Genomic DNA, 19714 nt, shown 5'->3' with positions numbered 1-19714 from the left:
TAATCCAGTCCTTGTCTACCCCTAGTCACTTTCTCAACCTTAACATCACAGCAGAAATCAAGTACTTATATAGTCCCAAACATTGTACATGCTGGTATCTTCCTTCTGGAAGGCACTCCACTGGGGCCAGTCTGGTGGCGTAGTGGTTAAGTTCACGTTCTCTGCTTGGGCAGCCCCAGCCAGTTCGGATCGCAGGCGCAGACCTATGCACCGCTCACCAAGCCACGCTGTGGTAGGCGTCCCACATATAAAGTTGAGGAAGATGGACATTGATGTTAGCTCAGGGCCAGTCTTCCTCAGCAAAAAGAGAAGGATTGGTGGCGGATGTTAGCTCAGGGATAATCTTCCTGGGGAAAAGGAAAAAAAAAAAAAAAAAGGAATGCCCTCTCCTTCAGCCCTCCAGCCCACCTGACAAACTTCTATTTGTCTTTTAAAATCCAATTCATATATTATCCCTTCTGGGAAGCCTTCCTCATACACTCATATTTAACCATTCTTTCTTTCACGGACTGTGTCATTTATATTATACTGTATTCTATTTGTGTATACATTTATATTACTGTATTATACTGGAGTATATATTATAGTGCAGTATATACTGTATTACAATTTATTTATTTGTTTGTCTGATTCTTCTAATAGATTCTGAGCCTGGGAGGGTGGGGATGCTTCTTGTTTCTTTCTTTATCCTCTGTGCCTAGCACAGTGTCTTGAACATGGTAAGTGAAAATTAAATACTGAATAGCTGAAATGAAATGTAAGGCATTATTATTGTCTCCATTTTCCCAACAACTAACACAGAATTAAGCATACACTAGCATTTTGTAAATAAATAATTAATCTCCACTTACTGCCATTTCTCACCATTATTACTCAATCCTATTTCCAGGTGGGGACTGGGAAAAGGTGTAATGCTAAAGCAAATGTAAACTGACTGATAATCAAATGCCCAAGTCAATCTGCTAGATATTTTTCATGAATAACTTAATTTGCACAATAAACCTAGTGATACAGGTATTATTATCCCCATTTTACAGAGGAATAAGCTGAGGTGCAAGAATTTAACTTCTCTGAAGTCAAGGAGCTGGCAGTAAAGAGCACAAGTCCCGCTGCCCAGTTTCTGGGGTTCACCTGCACTTTCATATCCTCTACTTCATTTGGTGCTCACACACTTGTGAGGCACAAAGGGCAAATGTTAGTAACTCTGCATGACAAATGAAGAAACAAGACCGAGAATGTTTAAATAACTGGTAAGGGACACAGCTGGTAAGCGCTGGATCTAGGACCAGACGATCTACGTCATGTCGCCCTAAATCTTGTACTTTTTCCATAGGACAAAGAGTCTCTCTTACCACCAAGAGACCACTTAAAGGTATCTTACAAAACTCATAAACTTCAACAAAAGACAAAGTCAATTAAGATACAACAAAACAAGGGTGCTACTTAAAGACTCACATTCCAAATTTTTCAATCCACCCAATTTCAAGGCTAATTCAGTTTTCACCTCCTTCTCTGTACACCCCATACACAACACACACAGAGCTTCAGTGCAGGTCCACACATAACTTCGGTGTAGGAGGCTCATTACTTGTATTTTCTAAGACACATATTTCAGCCCTTTATTACATACATCGTACTCTACATCCAGAGATAGGTCTGCTGTGGAGGAGAAAACCATACAGCTTGTCCAAGACCAAACAAAAACCTTCTATGTCTGAGATAAGTACCAAATATTGATGACTTTCCCAATTCATCCAATCAACGTTTATTGAATACTCAATGTGCCAGTCCCTGGGCCTTATATCCCTGGGATATAAGGATGGAGAGGACTTGAATCATGTTAATTTAGATGTGGAGACAGATAAGCAAATACATTATAATAGAATATAATATATAGTTATTAAAGGTATGTTAAAAGTGAAGACCAATTTTACCTAAAGGAATTAAAAAAGGCTTCACAGAGGAACCAGAATTTTGAACCAGAATTTGGAGAATGTATCTTTTTCCAGACAGAGAAGGAAGTTTAGGAAATTCTAAGTAAGCAAAGGGAAGCAGAAAAGTAGTAAGTAGTGAAAGAGCTTGGATGATGTCCTGTGGAAAATGACAGGTGATTCAAGCATGGGATATATGATAGGAAGCAGTGACTAAACTAGAAAACTAGGTTAGAATCAGATAAAGATCCAGGAATATATTCTGCAGGCTAGAGATGCCAAATCTTTTTCAGTCGAAGAATTACCTTCAAACAAATTTTTATGCAAAACAATAATAACTACAGAGCTTATCTGGTAGACAGGGAGCAAGGAAGCAGAGTGCACCCATTTGGCCTCCCCCTGGCACTCCTACCCCAGCGTCCCCCTTCACAGAGACGTACGGCAGCGTCAGCACTCAACGTGCAGTCCTCATCAGGAAACTGTTACCAGTTCGCGCTAAGTACAGAAATGGAGAGCGAGCACTTAGAAACTCAGTATTACAGTTTAACAATAATTTTATTTTGTTAAATCTAATAAAACTTTGAGGTTGATATCTAGATTTTTTTTAAAGTTTCACCTTCCTAATAACTCATTTTTATTGTATTTATAAAATAATTAGTCTAAGATGAATGAAAAATACTGCTCCTTCAATACATATAGTTTAAAGATTTTATTTTTTCTTTTTCTAGCCCTCTGGTACATAGTTGTGTATTTTTAGTTGTGGGTTCTTCTAGTTGTGCCATGTGGGACGCCGCCTCAGCATGGCCTAATGAGCAGTGCCACATCCGCGCCCAGGATCCGAATCGGCGAAACCCTGGGCCGTGCAAACCACTCAAGCCACAGGGCCGGCCGCAACACATACAGTTTAAAAAGCACCGCCCTAGAGGTTCCAACAGGTGATCAGATTTGTAGTTTAGAAAGTTAGAGAAATAACTCCAGTGGTTGTTTAGAGGGGAAAGACCAACCGGCAAATACAGAGCATAACTAACACAAAAAACCAGAAAATTTCAGAGGACACAAGGATTACTTGTTTAAATGTTAAGCATCTAGAAAACAATGCGTAAGAACTTTCAAGTTCACAGGAAAGGGAGATCTCTACAGGCTAAAGTAGTCAAGGAAGGCTCAGACACAGTAGTTGATTTTTAGAGAGAAAGATCTTAAACCATCAATTTCTAGAGCTAAATTCATTAAGTCAACAAATTTTAATATTATTTATTATATATGTAACATCATTTACTGAAACATCTACTATATACTAGGTGCTGGGGATACAATATTGAACATAAGACATGGTCCCTGCCATTAGGACAGACATTAATCAACCAAAAAAGACAAACATATGCTTCACTTAAAACTATTCTAAGTACTACAAAGGAAACTCACATGGTACCATGAAACCATGTAACGTAGAGATTAAATAGCTTCTGGGAAACGAAGGAAGGATTCCCTGAAGTCTTAGCTGAAATCTAAAGAACTAGCAGAAATTAACCAGGCAAGGAAGGGGAAAGAGCATTCTAGGCAGAGGGAACAAGCATGAGAAGAAATTGTGAGGTGGGATGGGGCGTGAAGAGCCCACAGAACAGAAAGAAAGAAGTGTGACTGAAGCACAGAAAGCAAGCAGGAAAGCGACAAGCAGTCAAAGGGTAGATGGCTGGTCATTAGAAGCTCTACAAGCAACAACATGGATGAACCCTGAAGACATTATGCTAAATCAAATAAGCCAGTCAGAAAAGGGCAATTACTGTATGATTTTGACTCATATGAGGTACCCAGAGTAATCAAAGTACGTAGTCTGTCACAGAGACAGAAAGGAGAATGGTGTTGCTGGGGGCTGGAGGGAGGGAGGATGGGGAGTTACTCTTTAACGGGTACAGAGTTTCAGTTTTGCAAGACAAAAGTTCTGAAGATGGATGGTGGTGATAGCTGCATAACAATGTGAATGTACTTAATGCCACTGAACTGAACACTTAAAAATGGTTAAAATGGGGACTGGCCAGCTGGCACAGCAGTTAAGATTGCACGTTCCACTTCTCGGTGGCCCGGGGTTTGCCAGTTTGGATCCCGGGTGCGGACATGGCATGGCTTGGCACGCCATGCTATGGTAGGTGTCCCACATATAAAGGAGAGGAAGATGGGCATGGATGTTAGCTCAGGGCCAGTCTTCCTCAGCAAAAAGAGGAAGATTGGCAGTAGTTAGCTCAGGGCTAATCTTCTTCTTCTTCAAAAAAAAGGTTAAAATGGTAAATTTTATGTATATTTTACTACAATAAAATAATTATTTTTAAAAGTTCTTTAAGCTACATTAAGATCAACAGGAAGCATATGAAGAATTTTGCTATAGTATAATTACCAGACTTCAAAGTAAAAAAAAAATTAACCCTAAAAGCAACATGGAAAATGGGTTAAAGGGGAGCCAGAGCAGTTGTAGGCAGAACAGTTAGGATGCAACTGTAAGAATTCAAGGGAGAGAAGACAGAAGCTTGGACCAGGATGGTAGCATTAAGATTCATTCATTCCTTCAACACATATTTAATGAAAACCATTATATGCCAAGCACTGTGATGGATGTTAAATATAAGAATAAGATTGGCAAGATCCTCACCTCCATGGAACTTGTAAACAGATAAACAAATCATTATATTTTGTGCTTAACTGCTAAAACAGAAATAAACAGTGACTGTGGAAGGGCAGTCAGGGAGGCCTCTATGGGGAGGTGATTTCTAACCTGAGAAAGAACTAACCAAGGTTCGGGGTAGGCCTTCCCAGGCAGAGGGATCAGCATGTGCAAAGTCTCAGACAGGAAAGAGGTTCATATGTTTAAGGAACAAAAAGGGAGCCAGTGTGACTGGAATTTAGCTAGGGGATGGTGGCATCACTTGAGACTGGTTAAGAAAGTAGGCTCTGTATCATGTAGACCACAAGGGAAAACATTGTTTGTATTTTCAGTGCAATGGGGAAGTCACTGAAGGATTTTAGGCAGAGATGATGACGTGATCTGTGGTGACTGCGTTGGTGGGGGGTGGGGCACAGAAGTAGAAGCATGAAAACCATTTAGGTGTTAAAACAATGGTCCAAAAGAACTGTGGTGGCCTAGGCTAGAATAACGGAAATGACGATAGATAGGGGTGGAGGGATTCATTAGATATTTAGGATACAGTCCTAAAAGGTACAACCAAGGAACCGAAAAAGAAGAAGAAGTTATTTCAAAAATGAGTGAAAGTTTTTAGGCGTGGGCAAACAGATGAACCAGGAGGTGGTTCCCTGAAATAGGGCAAGCAGCAGAATCATCTAGAGCGCTTTTAAAAAATACTAATTCCTGTGTTTCATCCCCTTGGAGATCTTAATAGATTTTATTTTTTATTGTACATGAGATTTTTAATTTGAAATCTCTCCAGGTGTTTCTGCTAATCAGCAAGATGTGGGAATGACTGCTGTGGACAAACTTAACCAGAGTTGGTTTCTATTGCTTGCAACCAAAAGAACTCTTATGATACAGAAACTGGTATGTGGGTGTGGGGGTTGGGGGGTGGGGTTAAATGACTCCCTAAAACGTAGATCTGACTGGATCAAGGCTGGGAAGAGAACAGTGCAGACCTCTACCTCATGCTGAGAGGCTGCCCATGCTTATGCAGTGGGAGAAAACTGATCAAACTGTGGTCTGGTTTGTACCAGGTTCACCACTCCTGAGGTACATTGCAAAAAGAGACTTCGCAGGGAGAATACAAGATATGAACTAGAGGAAATACTAAAAATATGCAACAACCTGTAAGGTCATATCAGTGCCTATTGAAGAAGATCAGTCCCAAGCTAAACTGGTCCATCTGAAAGCATCGGGAAGAAAACACAGCTTTTCTAAAAAAGGTTCATTCTGCTTAGAGCCTGCACAGGAGGCTTGCTGAGTTGGAAAACCACCCAGGGCTAAAAATGGTACAAGCAAAGGCAGAAAGGCAGGACCCACAGTGTGGATAAGACTGAGACGTTAAGAGAGTCTTGATTCCCCTGGGGTCCTCCCAAGCACCTTGGTTATGCATTCCTTGCCTCGCAAAGCTGGGAACCAATCTAGAAGCAAGGAGCAAATTATTAATATCTTCCTTCCTCAGGCCCTATTTCAAATTAATTTCTCTCTTTTTTTTTTGGCCACAATCCATTTATGTTGGGTTTCTGCCTTTTACAACCAAAAAGCATTAACACACTACCAATATTTAAAAACTGGAGCACTGCTTTTTTCAAAAGGATCACCAGGGGTACTACCCCAAATCTACTGAAACAGAATCTCCAGGTCAGGGTATCTGTTATTTCTTAATAAGTGCTCCAGATGATCAGGCAAATTGGGGAAATACTAGCTTAGGCTAAAGTTAACATTCAACAAAAGTCTGGTTGTCTCCTCCCATACTGTATGAAAGGGTAGTTGTTATTTCCCAGTAATTCAGAAGAAGGACATTATAACAATATTTGTTTATTTATTTATTGAGGAAGATTAGCCCTGAGCTAACATCCATGCCCATCTTTCTCCACTTTATATGTGGGACGCCTACCACAGCATGGCTTGCCAAGTGGTGCCATGTCCACACCCGGGATCTGAACCAGCGAACCCCGGGCCACTAAAGCGGAACACGCACACTTAACCACTGTGCCACCAGGCCAGCCCCTCAATATTTATCTAGAACATACTATGAGCCCACCACTGTACCAGAATCTACCAGTGTATATGGTCGGCACTAAAACATTAAGATATTGCCTTGCCTTCCAGGATCTTGTGTTCCTTAACTCGTAGAAAAGCCAAGACCTACAAATGGCTCAGGGACTGCTGAGCCTGTCTGATCAAAGGGATAATCTCAGGATCTTTTTACAGATCAGGGGGGCAGGATATGGGATTTAAACTCCTACCCATCAGACAACAAAGCTACTGCCAAAATACAGTCAGTGTAAACACAGTTCCCTCTCCATGTGAGACAGAAAGAAAAAGAGAAAAAATGAAGTATAATGAAAATAGCCCATTAATTCAAATTTGGATTTAACACGTATTGAGCACTCACCGTATAAATATTTACTGTATTAGTCATCTAAATATACCTTTTCATTAATAACTAATAATCAGACACTCAAGCAAATTAGTAAATTGCCTGAATTGACATTTCTCTTTTCAGCCTAATGGTTTATTTAAATGCCATCATTAGGGGATTTAACATATCAGAAAATTGTTAGTGTTGAGAATAAATAAGTCAACAAAAACATTACTTAACATTTTACCAAATTCAACTAGCAGTTCTCAAGAAGACAACTTGGACACCCAAGTGTCAAGGTCAGCATTAAAAAAAAGTCTAGTTATTGTTAAGGCAGTTGATAGAATTCAGTTCAAACAACCAAACCTTGTTTATTCATTAAGTAGTTAAGTTGGACGTGTGGAAATCTGAGGGGTAAGAGCTGAGGAGTTCGGAGAGTAGGGTCTGGAGCAACAAAGAAGAGAATGGCTAGCTCCACTGATATTTGCTTAGGAATATTTTCTAAGTTTTCTATAGAGAGAGGACATCTAGGGTCTTTAAATGATTATTTACAGAACATATCCTTGAAGATAGATTTCTGTGAGCGGTTTCCTTTACACGAGGGTATAACTATAACTGATGATGAAGATACACTTAGAAGAACTATAAACTCTGTGATTATTTCTCCAAAATTATTTTTTTCTTAAAACTAGATCTAGGACTTCTAAATTTATCTCACTCCAAGAACCATACTAATCTTATAGAGCGTTCGTAGAAAAAATAACCATCCAATTCACTCATACATGGTGGTAATCGGTATTAGCACTTTTTCGTGTCACACAGAACTGTATGACACTAGAAAGTGCTAATAAAATAAAATAACATTCCTATGTGAACTGAATCATTTTGTTCCCAAGCCAATGTGGGGATTTAACCACAATCCTCCCAAATAATGGCACTGCGTTTTTAATTAACAAGCAATATTATGTGGTAAGAATTTTTTACATTTGTCTAAGTCTTCCTGTTGATTAGCACTTGGCATATTTTTGTCATCTACACGTATAAGACACTGAGGTGGAAAAAGTTCATATGACATCCACCCAGCATACACTCTGATGAATCTATCAAAACACTGCAGCTTGTTGGTCCCATGAAATGAGTCAACCAGACTGGGAACATTTTACGAAGAAATGTGTTTTAATTAAATCCCAAAGAAATAGTATATAAGGTTATTTTAATTTTACTATAACTTTTAAAAAAATAAGCTTTTATTTTAGAACAATTTTAGATTTACAGAAAATCTGCAAAGATAGTTCCCAGCTCCCATATACACTGCAAAGAGTTTCCCCTATTATTAACATCTTGCGTTAGTATGATACATTTGTTACAATTAATGAACCAATATTGATACATTATTAACTAAAGTCCACACTTCACTGAGACTTCCTTAGTTTTTACTTAATGTCCTTTGCCCGTTCCAGGATCCCATCCAGAATAACACAGGACATTTAGCTGTCGTATCTCCTTAGGCTCTTGGCTAACAGTTTCTCATACTTTCCTTGTTTGATGACTTGGCTAGTTTTGAGGAATACTGGTCAGGTGTTTTGTAGAGTATCCCTCAACTAGGATTTGTCTGATGTTTTTCTCATGATTGGTCTAGAGTTACAGGTTTTGGGGAGGAAGACCGTGGAGGCAAAATTATAATAGCCTTTTATGCCATCGCCTGGGTAGTCAGCTCACTAAGGGAAGGAACCGTGTCTTATTCTCACCTTTGCATCCCTAGGAGATAAATCACAGAGCCAGCGAGTGGCAGACAGGGACCTGAATTAGGACTCCTAACCACCAAGCCGTAACTCTTTCCACATATCATGCTGTTTAAAAGGTCTCTTTCCCCTTCTTGTCTACGAAATATTGGAGACTGAACTACTGATCTTTAGAATATCATCCAATTCTGAAAATCCACTAAATCAACAACAGCCTAAGTTCTTTCTATCTTTATTAAAACCAGAAGATACAGAAGAACAAACAAAATTGTCAGTATTAATCCTAGCAGCTTTTTAGAGAAACTATGATATAGACAGCAGAGGATTAAAATTCTTTCAATTGTGTTGACATATCAAATACTTAAATATAGAGGATCTATTTTGAATAGTCTCCCTGACTCCATCTTCTCCATAATTAAATGGAATTATAATCACTGGCCCACAGAACTGGTACATTGAATCACTACTATTCTGAGATATCCATATCTTCATTATCTTGGTCCCTTAGTACCTTACTGTTCCTTAGAGCACAATGATTTTTTTTAATCCAATAGTCTCTTCGTAGTATTCTGACTTTATCTCCTTAGGGCCCTTCACATTGCTGACTATTCCTCTCTTTGAAACTTGTTTGCTTGGCATTCAAAACAGCGCTTTCTCCTGATTCTGCCTGCAGCATAGTCATTCAGAGAACAGCTTACTGGCCAAGAGCATAGACTCTAGACCTAGACTGCCGGAGTTCAAATTCTGCTTCCACCACTTGCTAGCCTTATGACCTTGGACAGTTTAGTTAAATTTTACGTGCCTGTTTCCCTGTGTAGGAGGATTACATGAGTTTATACATACATAAAAATGCATAATAAATGCTATACAGATATTTGCTGTTATTGTTGTTTCCCTTCTTAGTCTCTTCCTCTACTGCCTTTCTTTGACCTCCATATACTCCACTTGGGAGACTCCATCCATTCAAAGGTGTCTGTACTCTATCTGGAAGGGCTTCTTTCTTCCTCTCACTCTCTGTCTGGCGAGTTTCTTCTCAATCCTTAAGGTCCAGTTTAAATGTCATTCTCTCTCTGGAGCCTTTCCAAAGACCATCTTCCTCCTCTGCCTAGGCAGTCAGTTGTTCTTGCCCTCGTGTTCCCACAGTGCTTTGAATATATTTCAATGAGAACACTTGTTACATTAGATTGAATAAGGTTGAGCCATAGGAAATTGCCTATATTACACTATTTTAGACCTACAAAAACAGCAATTTTACATGATTCATCTTAATAACATCTCTATATTTCTGCTACCACCTCCCTCCCTGTATTACACTCATAACAAGGACTTTACGCCATTACTTTAAAAATACATATATAATCAATATTTCAGACATATAAAAAGGTCCAAAGAATAACAAATGGACACCCATATATCCACAACCCAGTTCAAAAATATCTCCCAATGCAATTTCAGCCCCCCGTGTGCTCATCACAGCATTATTTCAGCCTTTTCTCCCCACCCTACCCTCCAGTGATATCCACTATCCTTGCTTTGATATTTGTCATTACCATACATTTAAAAAATATTTATTACATAAGTATGCTTCCCTAAATAATACATGCATATTAAACCTTACATAAACGTGTTCTGCCATTTGTATTATTCACTCAACATTTTATTTGTGAGATTCACTCAAGTTACTATACAGATCTAATTCATTCATTTCCATTACTGTATGGAATTCTATTAGGCAAATATACTACAGTATATTCATTCTTTTATCGATAGACATTTGGACTACTTTGACTTTTTTGCTATAATAATGTTTCATGAATATTTTCGTATGTCTTTTTATGTATACATTGGAGAGTTTCTAGAAGGTTTTTACCTAGGAGCGGAATTGCTGGAGTGCAGGTTGTGTGCATTTAATTTTAATAGATATTGCCAACTTGTTCTTCACTATGAATGTTCAATTTCTCTTCCCATCAACAGTGTCCAAGAGTTCCCTTAACTTCACATCCTAACCAATATTTGGTATTATTAGACTTATTAATTGTTGCCAATCTAACAGGTGGGAAATGACATCTGATTAGAGCTTTAATTTGTCTTTACCTAATTACTGTGAATGCCTAATAAACATTTAGGTTGCCTCTTTTATGCCTTGTCATTTTTCTATTGAATTGTCTTTTTCTAATCTATTTGTAGGAATCCTTTATTATTACAGACAGTAATATTTGGCTGTTATATGTACCACAAATACATTCTTTAACTCTATGGCTTGCCTTTGTTTTTTGTTTGTTTGTTTGTTTTTCCTGTGAGGAAGATTCACCCTGAGCTAACATCCATTTCCAATCTTCCTCTTTTGTTTTGCACTTTTTTTTTTGCTTGAGGAAGATGAGCCCTGAGCTAACATCTGTGCCGGTCTTCCTCTACTTTGTATGTGGGACGCCTCCACAGCATGGCTAATGAGTGAAGCAAATCCGCACCCAGGATCCGTACCCGCGAACCATGGGCCCCTGAAGCGGACTGCGTGAAACTTTAACCACTTGACCATGGGGCCGGCCCCTTGTCTTTGCATTTTTAAAATTATGGCATTCATCTTTGTCACTGTACATAGCACAGCATCTGGCAGTTCGGAAACATTAATAAATATTTGTTGAGTGAATGAATGAAAAACTGAACAAAAATACATAAAGGAATTAGAGGTTTTTAAGCTCCTATATTCCCTTAATTTGGAATTGTGACCCTCTATGGCTATTAGGTTTATAAACTTTTATACTCCCAAATTCATTTAAAAATTTTATTTCTTTTTAAAGAAATAAGTTTAATCTGGTTTGGAGACCTTCTGGCAGTCCCTTGAGGTAAGTGGAGATAAGACAGAGGACCAAAAAAATCAAGGTTGCAAATCTAAAATTCCAAATCATCTAAGAAAATGGTTGTCTGCTCTCTTATTAAATATCTCCGAAAACAAGTATGCTGGCTCTCATGCTTTCTATTATACTTTACAGGACATAATGACTAAAACAGCATTTATTTCCACCATGTTTGAATGCTCCAGAGGAAAGTCTACATAAGCAGGAGTGTAAAGCAATTATAATAAATAAGGAAACACTCGGAAATGTGCCTACAAAATGCCAATGAGCAACAGACATAGCGATTAAAATGAATATGCAATATGTACATGCTTTAATTTTAAAAGCTAACAACTGTAATATTTATGGTGAATACAGAGGGGAAAATAATCCAGCGGCCTTTATATGCTTCAAAATTTAAGAAAATTAATACATGATGACTTGCAGCAGAACCAGCGGGAGGTTCAGACAGCACAGGGTCTCAAAAAAAGAGGTCACATGAGGCAATGAGTCATTCTGGACAAAGCAAAAAATCTCTATTAAGAAGACCTGGTTTTGAGCTGTTGTTCTGACATTTACTAGCTGTTTGACTTGGGCACATCACTTAATCCATCTGCACCTCAATTCCTCACCAGTAAACAGAGTTTATAATGATTTTGCATGCTACTTAGGGTTGTATGTTTCAAATTAAATAAGAAAATGTGTAAGACATCCTTCAATAATATGCCACTGTAATTATCTATCGTTTCTCACCTTTCCATCTTCCCAAGGCCACTTACAGCATCCCTGAAATCCCTAGGCAGAACGGCACACAAACTCTGGGATGGATATTGTATTTGTCTGCTTAGCTGTCGTAACGAAGACACAGACTGGTTGGCTTAAACAACAGAAATTTATTTCCACACAGTTCTAGAGGGTAGAAGTCCATGATCAAAGTGTCAGCAGGGTTGATTCCTTCTGAGGCCTCTCTCCTTGGCTTAAATAGATGGCCGTCTTCTCCCTCTGTTTTCACATCGTCTTTCCTCTCTGTGTATTTGTGTCCTAATCTCTTCTTCTTACAATATGACACCATTCATATTGGATTAGGGCCCATCTGCGTGACCTCATTTTACCTTAATTACCTCTGTAAAGGCCCTATCTCCAAATGTAGTCACATTCGGAAGTACTGGGAGTTAGGACTTCAACACATGAAGGTTGGGGGGTGCGGCGTCACACACACAATTCAGCCCACAGCAGAGATACAGATACCCTACCACACCACACCTCCCACTACCACAGTACTTACTACATTGTCGTATAATCATCATTTCTGTCTCCCTGGTAGGCTATGAATGCCTGCACAACACCAAATATTTCCTATTCATCTCTATCTTCCAAGTGTCTGAAGCAGAGTATATGCTCAACAGAATGCTCCAATAAACTGCTGATAACTGAATCGATGATACCAATGAATTATTTTCTGCCAACAATTAGAATTGATCTGTTCTATGAAAACTTCTGTTTTAATAGAGTTTGTTACATTCCAAAGATTTAAGAGAAAGGACAGATTTTCACTCTCATCTTTCCAAAAGCAACTCTGTTCCCAAATTCTCATCCTTCCCACCTCAGCCTCTATTCCTGAATTATATATGTTGAGCTTTCTTTAAGCAAACAACTTGGAGACCTTATACGACCACTCTAGAAGTCAGTGACATCTCCCTCCAGCTCTGAATCTCTGGAGAGTTTCTACAGTTATGTAGCATTTGACTTTATATTGCTGGCTAAGAGTTACTTCAGTATGCACCCTATCTTCCCCCTCTTAAACAGTGAGCTCCCTGAGAGAAAGGACTATGTCTCAGTCATCTATCTGAGTGATCAACAATAATTATTTATTAAATGAGCATAAATTTTTCTAAACCAGAGCGCTCTTCAGGAAGAGAGATTTTCTTAGAGGAGGAGGGGCAGGAAAAGTTGGGGACATAGTGACTTGGAAGTAGATATGATACAGAGCTGTTAGTGTGGTTGACTGTAAGTAGCTAAATATACAGGTCTAATACTCAGAGGAGATGTCCTGGCTATAGACCGAAATTTGAGTTATGAGTATACAGATGTTACCAGAAGCCAAGGGAGAGGATGAGATTGCTAAGGGAAGGCAGAGAAGAAGGCACAGGACTAGAGAGAGGCAAGAGAAGGGAAGCTGTCATCCCAAGACCACGTGAGATGAAGTGGCTAGGGAGGAACCAACACAGTGAAGGCACCAAAGCCGAAGGAAAAAACGTTTTGAGGAAGAGGGAAGGATCATGAATGTGTTGGTAAGGTCTGAAAACTGCCGGCCTCTCCTGATGTCAGCAGCAAGGAGAAGACTGGTGACCCTGATCAGAGCAATTATATACTGTGCAATTTGGGCAACTTTAAATCTCAGTTTCCTTTTTTTTTTTTAAGCTTGGCCCCTGAGCTAACATCTGTTGCCAATCATCTTCTTTTTGTTGTTCTTCTTCTCCCCAAAGCCCCCCAGTACATAGCTGTACATCGTAGCTGTGAGTGCCTCTGGCTGCGCTAAGTGGGACGCTGGCTCAGCATGGCCTGACGAGTGGTGCTAGGCCCGCGCCCAGGATCCGAACTGGCAAAACCCTGGGGTGCTGAAGCGGAGCACGAGAACTTAACCACTTGGCCATGGGGCCTGCCCCTCAGTTTCCTTTATTTGTAAAACAAGGAGACTATTATCTCCTCATGAGTGTTTTGAGGATTAAATAAATGGCAATAATAATAAAAGTAATATATAAGAATGTAATATATATATATAGCATTTCCTGGATTGTGCTGGACACTGTGCAGAGCTCTTTCATATAGATTCCCTCACTTTAAAAAACTCACAAAAATCTTAAGTTACTATAGTACCTAAGAGGTACTATTATCATCCCCATCTTCAGATGAGGAAACTGAAACTTACTTTATTAAGTGATGGAGACTAAAACCAGAATGCAATGAAGTGAGAAGGAGAAAGTTTATACATTGAATGTATGTGACTCGAGAAGTGTGAGTAAAGGGCAGGAGGAGACCAGGTGGTGCCTGGGGGGAACATGGGCTTCAGAATTTATTTACAAGGAAGAGGAAGCCAAGTCAGCACAGGAATAGAAGCACAGAAGACTGGTGATCAGCGGGGCTGAGACAACGATAAAAAATCATAAGACTTGCTGGGTTTCTATGGTCACAAGGTTATCACAAGAATTAGTTCTAGCAGTTCCCTGGTGGCTAGGGAGTTAGCACTGCGGCCCTGGCAATAGTTTGGTTAAATCCTCCCATTTACAGATTTGAGGGGGGCAACGGTGGAGCATCCAGTATGTAACTGACTGTATGTAAAGTGCTTTACACATGCTACCATCTTGGTTAAACCTCACTCCTATACCTTCCCTCTCTTTATAAATGAGGGAACTGAGGATGAGAGAGGCAAAGTGACCAGCCCTGGGTTGTACAGTTGGTATTTAGTGACACTGAGGAATCCAGGCTTCTTTTCAAATCTAAATCAGTACAGTAGTATAAAAAAGACAGAATCGGAAATCAGAGCAGGCCTAAGTCACTTTCTCCCAGTGAGATCTAGTATGTTTCTTTACTCCCCTAAGCCTATCTACCAAACAAGTTACTGCAAGGATTAAACTACAACTACAAAACAAATCTTAGCAATTAATTTTTTAACCTAAAATTGGCCTACATAGGAACTTATTTTCAAATGCGGAATTTCTTACTTGGTTTACTTCAAGCACAAATCCAAAGTTTCTGAATTAATGCCTGTGAGTTTTAGAGATAGGAAACTAAGTAGGGAGAGAGGATGTACAATCTATGGCTCCCGAGTAAATCTAGAGTCCCCAGTTTCAGGATTTTAATACTATGGCCCTAGTCCACCTCTCTAGCCACATCTCTCACTACGGACTTACACAAATACAATACTCAAACCTATGGTAACTATCAATTTTTAACAAACCTATCCTACACTCTCCTCACTTTGTATCTCCACCTAAATTATTTAATCTATTGAAATTTGTTCTCCAAGGCCCAGATGAAATTCATCTTGAGTGTGAAGCCTAACCTTGTTTCCAAATGTTGAGAAATGAGCCATCATTCCCTCCTCTGAACTCCTACATCACTTTGCTTTTACCTCCCTTAGAGTACTTATTGTCTTATAACTTAGGTAAGCACGAAAAAATTTCACTTCTGCTAGCAGAGCTTAAGTCCTTTAAAGATAGCTGTAAGAGAACTAACATTTACTTTGCATGTATGAATCTGTGAAGTGTCAATTGCTTTTCTCGTGGTTTTACATACATACATTATGTCATGTAACCTTGGTTACACTCTATGAAGTAGGAATTTATCTTTTCCAGATAAGGACACTGAAAGTCACAAGGTTAAACAATTTGCTTACAGTCCTAAGGCTAGTAAGTGACAGAGCCCAGATGTGAATCTTGGTCTTTCTAGCCCCAAACCTAGGCTGTTCCTGCTATACTCTTCCCAGAAACCATGGGTACATCCTCATTGCTTTATCTGATTGTTTCCTATCCACCCACTAATCAGCAGGGGGGGAAGCTCCAGTGCCTTTGTCATTAAGTATTAGCAGAAAGGATCTGCCCTCCTACTTTCCAAAACTAAGAACAGACTCTTCAGAGCAAATAGAATGATTAATATGAGTTCTGAATAAAGATGAAGAGATCAGAATCCTGCTTCCAGGAAGGAAAATTCAAAAACCATTACTTTTCCACTCTTGTGTTTAAAAACTCTTTCCTCCTTTGAGGTTTACACCATCTGGCTATATCGCTCTCTACCCCTCCTCCTCGTCTGTCATCTACCGCTCTCCCGATTAATCCCCTATATTCACTGCACCTGGGTCACAATTTCCTCTCTTCCCACATCCTAGCACCCTAAATCACTTCACTATCCACAAAGAAGACTCGTCCAATACAAGAGCCTCACAGTTGCTTGTCATACTCAGTTTCACTCACTTTCACCCCTGCTGCACTTACGCTACCCCACACACAGAGACCTGGCTGCCATCTAGAACAGCTTCACACCAGACAATTTAACTCCAACATTCCACTTTCTGACCACACCTTTTTTTCTTACTTCCACCACATTTACTCACTGACCTAACTCAAGAAATCGCAAAATCTTCAAGTCGGAAACCAAACCCATCGTCCAGTGTTTCCCGTCTCAGTTAATGTCACCACCATCCCCTTAGTCACGCAAACCAAAAACCTGAGCATTACGCGGGACTCCTCACCCTCTCTTCTGCATATCCAATCACTCAAAGATCCTCACAGATTCTCCCTACTTCATCCCTTCCTCCTTATCCCAACAACCACATTTTAAAAATGTTATTCAATCCTGTCTGTTAAAAACCTTTTAGTGATTAAAAAAAAACACCCACTGAATTAATTTCAAGATACTTATGTATACCAGGGCTACCACAATATGGCCCCTGCCTGGATTTCCCAGCCTCCCAACTTACCACTTAGGTCTTCATCGTTACAGTCTTAGCACTCCCAAACCGCTTGTGGTTCTCCGTGCAAGCCATTCCTTTTCTCACATTGATGCCTTTCCTCAAGCTGTTTTCTCTGTTTGAAGCACAGTTTTTACTCATCTTTGCCTGACCTACTCTTACTTACCATTTTAGATTTGGGTCAGGTGTCATCTCTTCCCAAAGCCCTCCCTCAAGTCCTGGGCTAGCCTAAGCACCCTCACCTTGGAGCAACTGCAGCATCATACGCATAGCTCTTACCTTTCATTCTGAGATGACCTATTTTAGCATCTAATTTACCAGCACCACAAGAATAGGAAACGTATCTTATTCATCTTTGGATACCCAGCTAAACATGGTAAATAGCATATTGCCTAGCACATAGTACACATAGTACATAAGTGTAAAGGTTAGAACGTGCTGAGTTTAAGTTTTCAGTGGGATATTCACACCAGCTCTTTCTCACAGTCTTACTATTTCTTACCATTAACTTCAAGTCCTTTGAAGAGAAGGAACTAGAGCCTTTCCTGGGTCTATACAGTTCTGTACAGAATAGTAGTACTATGCAAATTTTTACCCAACTTACATAAAAGGGAAACGGCATTTGCACAAACATACCAGAAATCAAAACTCGACACACGTACCACAAACTTGAAAACCACTGACCAACTTAAAACATGAAGACATACGAACAAAGATAAAGCACCAATTCTGACTGCTGGTATGTGCTTGTCTATGTTACAAAAACAGCGAACCTTTGCTCAGAACTTGAACAGAGTCCCAGATACAAGAGCTTGGCATTTTATCTACAAGGCCATCACATCTCGGCTGGGCTTAAAAAATTGCTAACCCGCAAGGTTGCTTCCGCAGGGGTTTAAGATGTTGGTAAAAGACGCTTTTTAAAAACTTAACCCCAGATACCAAGGCTAAGTGACAGAAAAGCAAATAAAAAATAATGCTGGTAAATGAGCAACAAAAAATATTTTTCATAGTAATTTTGGGCCTTCTGTTGGCAGTTAGAAATAGAGCACAGAATTCAGTGTAATAAAGCATTTCCCTCTCCAACTAAATATTGAATTGCAGTTTGGCACCAAACTAGGTCTCAATCCTTTTTCAGAGTAAAACGAAAAAGCTCTTCTATTTGCACAGTGCATTGCAACCCTCTGATATACATTAGCTTATTTGATAAAGTGTTTATAGACATTTAAAAAATAAGGGAAAACCCAAAAATTTCCACAAAATAGGATCTCTTTTAGTTCGTCTGAACAAACAGTGCTAGATGTCCTTTTTTTTAAAAGTTCAAAACACAGCACAGAAATGAGGAAGGAAATAGAGTATTTCTTATCTAAGCAGGTCAATCCTTGGGGCCAAGGAGCTTCTTGGAGAAACTTAGTTTTTGTCTTCTCACTCACATTAAGCAGCTCTCTTTAAAGGGGATATAGGCAAACTCCAGCCCATTCAGAGAGGGGATCAGAGAACCACGGCGTATAGAACCAACTGAAAGAACTGGAATTAGTGAGGCGAACACAAGACTCCAGGGACATGATTACTATCTTCAGATATCTTAACGGATGTCCATAAGGGAAAAGAGCGAGGAAAAATTGGAGGCAGCTGTTTCTTTCAACTAAAAAAGTATTTGTAAAAACCAAACCTGTTCAGGAACAGAATAGGTTTCCTTGTGAAGAGATTAGTTTCCCAACCCTGGAAGAGGTGTGCAAACAGGTTGGTCAAAGTATTAAGGTAAAATTTGGGATTTTCAAAGCTACTTTGGTAGGGGATGGGAGAAAGGGACCCTAGAGGACTTTCAAATTCCCTTCCAGGCTGCAGATGTTCTGGGGTTCACCCATCTCCTGGAAAGCCCTCGGCACTCCTCTCGGAGCTGGCCCGCAGCTGTGCCCACGTGTCCAGCCCTCCCGGCCGCCGGCTCACCTCAGTGCCCAGCGCCTCCCGCCCCCGTCTGAGGTTTGAAACCTGCTCTGCCCGCCCGTTTCCGGCGGCACACGTGAGTTGTCCCGGCGCAGCCCTCTCGCCGGAGCCAGCCCGAGGACCGCTGCGGACAGCTCCGGGCCCCCCGCCCCCGCCCCTCGGGCGGGCCATGCCCAGCCGGCCGGCGAGGACCACAGACATCTCTCGGCTCTCGCCTCCGAGGAGACTGACAGCTACCCCGACCCCCGGCCCTCGGCCCCCAGCCCACCCTACCCGGCCGACCCCAGCCCCGCCGGCCCGGACAGAGCGACCCCCGCCCCGACCGCCCGCGAGGCCGCACCTCCGAATGTCCCCCTGTCCTTGGGTTTCCCGCGCCGGGGTCCCGGGGCGCCCGCACCGCGTCAGGCCCGCCGGCCGGACCCTGGGCCCCGCCGGCGCGGCCGCGAAGGCAGAACGGGCCGCCGGGACTCCGGGCCGGGCCGACCCGGCGGGCAAGGGCTGCGGCCGCGCTCGGACCACAGACAGGCCGACCGGCCCCGACAGACGGACAGACAGCCGGGCCCCGAGGGGCGGGGGCAGCGGCCGGGCCGGTCCGCCGCCGCCCTCCCGCCCGAGGCGGCCCAGGCCCCTCCGGGCGCGCGCTCGCCGGGGGAGCGGAGGCGGCCGCCCGGGCGCTTACCTGCGGGCGCAGCGGCGACGCGGGGCGGCTCACTCCCTTCCCGCCGCCATGTTTCCGCTGCGCAGGGAGCGAGGG

At 41.2% G+C, this 19714-nt stretch overlaps 1 protein-coding gene across 15 annotated transcripts in view; it reads right to left on the bottom strand.

Moving 5' to 3' along the window:
* Nucleotides 1-19708, bottom strand: part of SCMH1 (Scm polycomb group protein homolog 1) — a 185894-nt gene extending 166186 nt beyond the window's left edge. For 7 of the 15 annotated variants that reach the window (XM_046662997.1, XM_046662979.1, XM_046662982.1 and 4 more), the window contains exon 1: nucleotides 19640-19708. The gene's annotated coding sequence lies outside the window, so the exon portion shown is untranslated. The remainder of the gene's footprint in view (nucleotides 1-19639) is intronic. The other 8 variants (XM_046662980.1, XM_046662985.1, XM_046662986.1 and 5 more) reach the window with 3 other exon arrangements.
* Between the last annotated feature and the right edge of the window lie 6 nt (nucleotides 19709-19714).

The sequence above is a fragment of the Equus quagga genome, chromosome 5 (genome assembly GCF_021613505.1).
Source record: "Equus quagga isolate Etosha38 chromosome 5, UCLA_HA_Equagga_1.0, whole genome shotgun sequence".
In the NCBI taxonomy this organism is placed as follows: Eukaryota; Metazoa; Chordata; class Mammalia; order Perissodactyla; family Equidae; genus Equus; species Equus quagga.
Note: the sequence above shows the minus strand (reverse complement) of the source record. Positions and strands in the feature narration are given on the sequence as shown.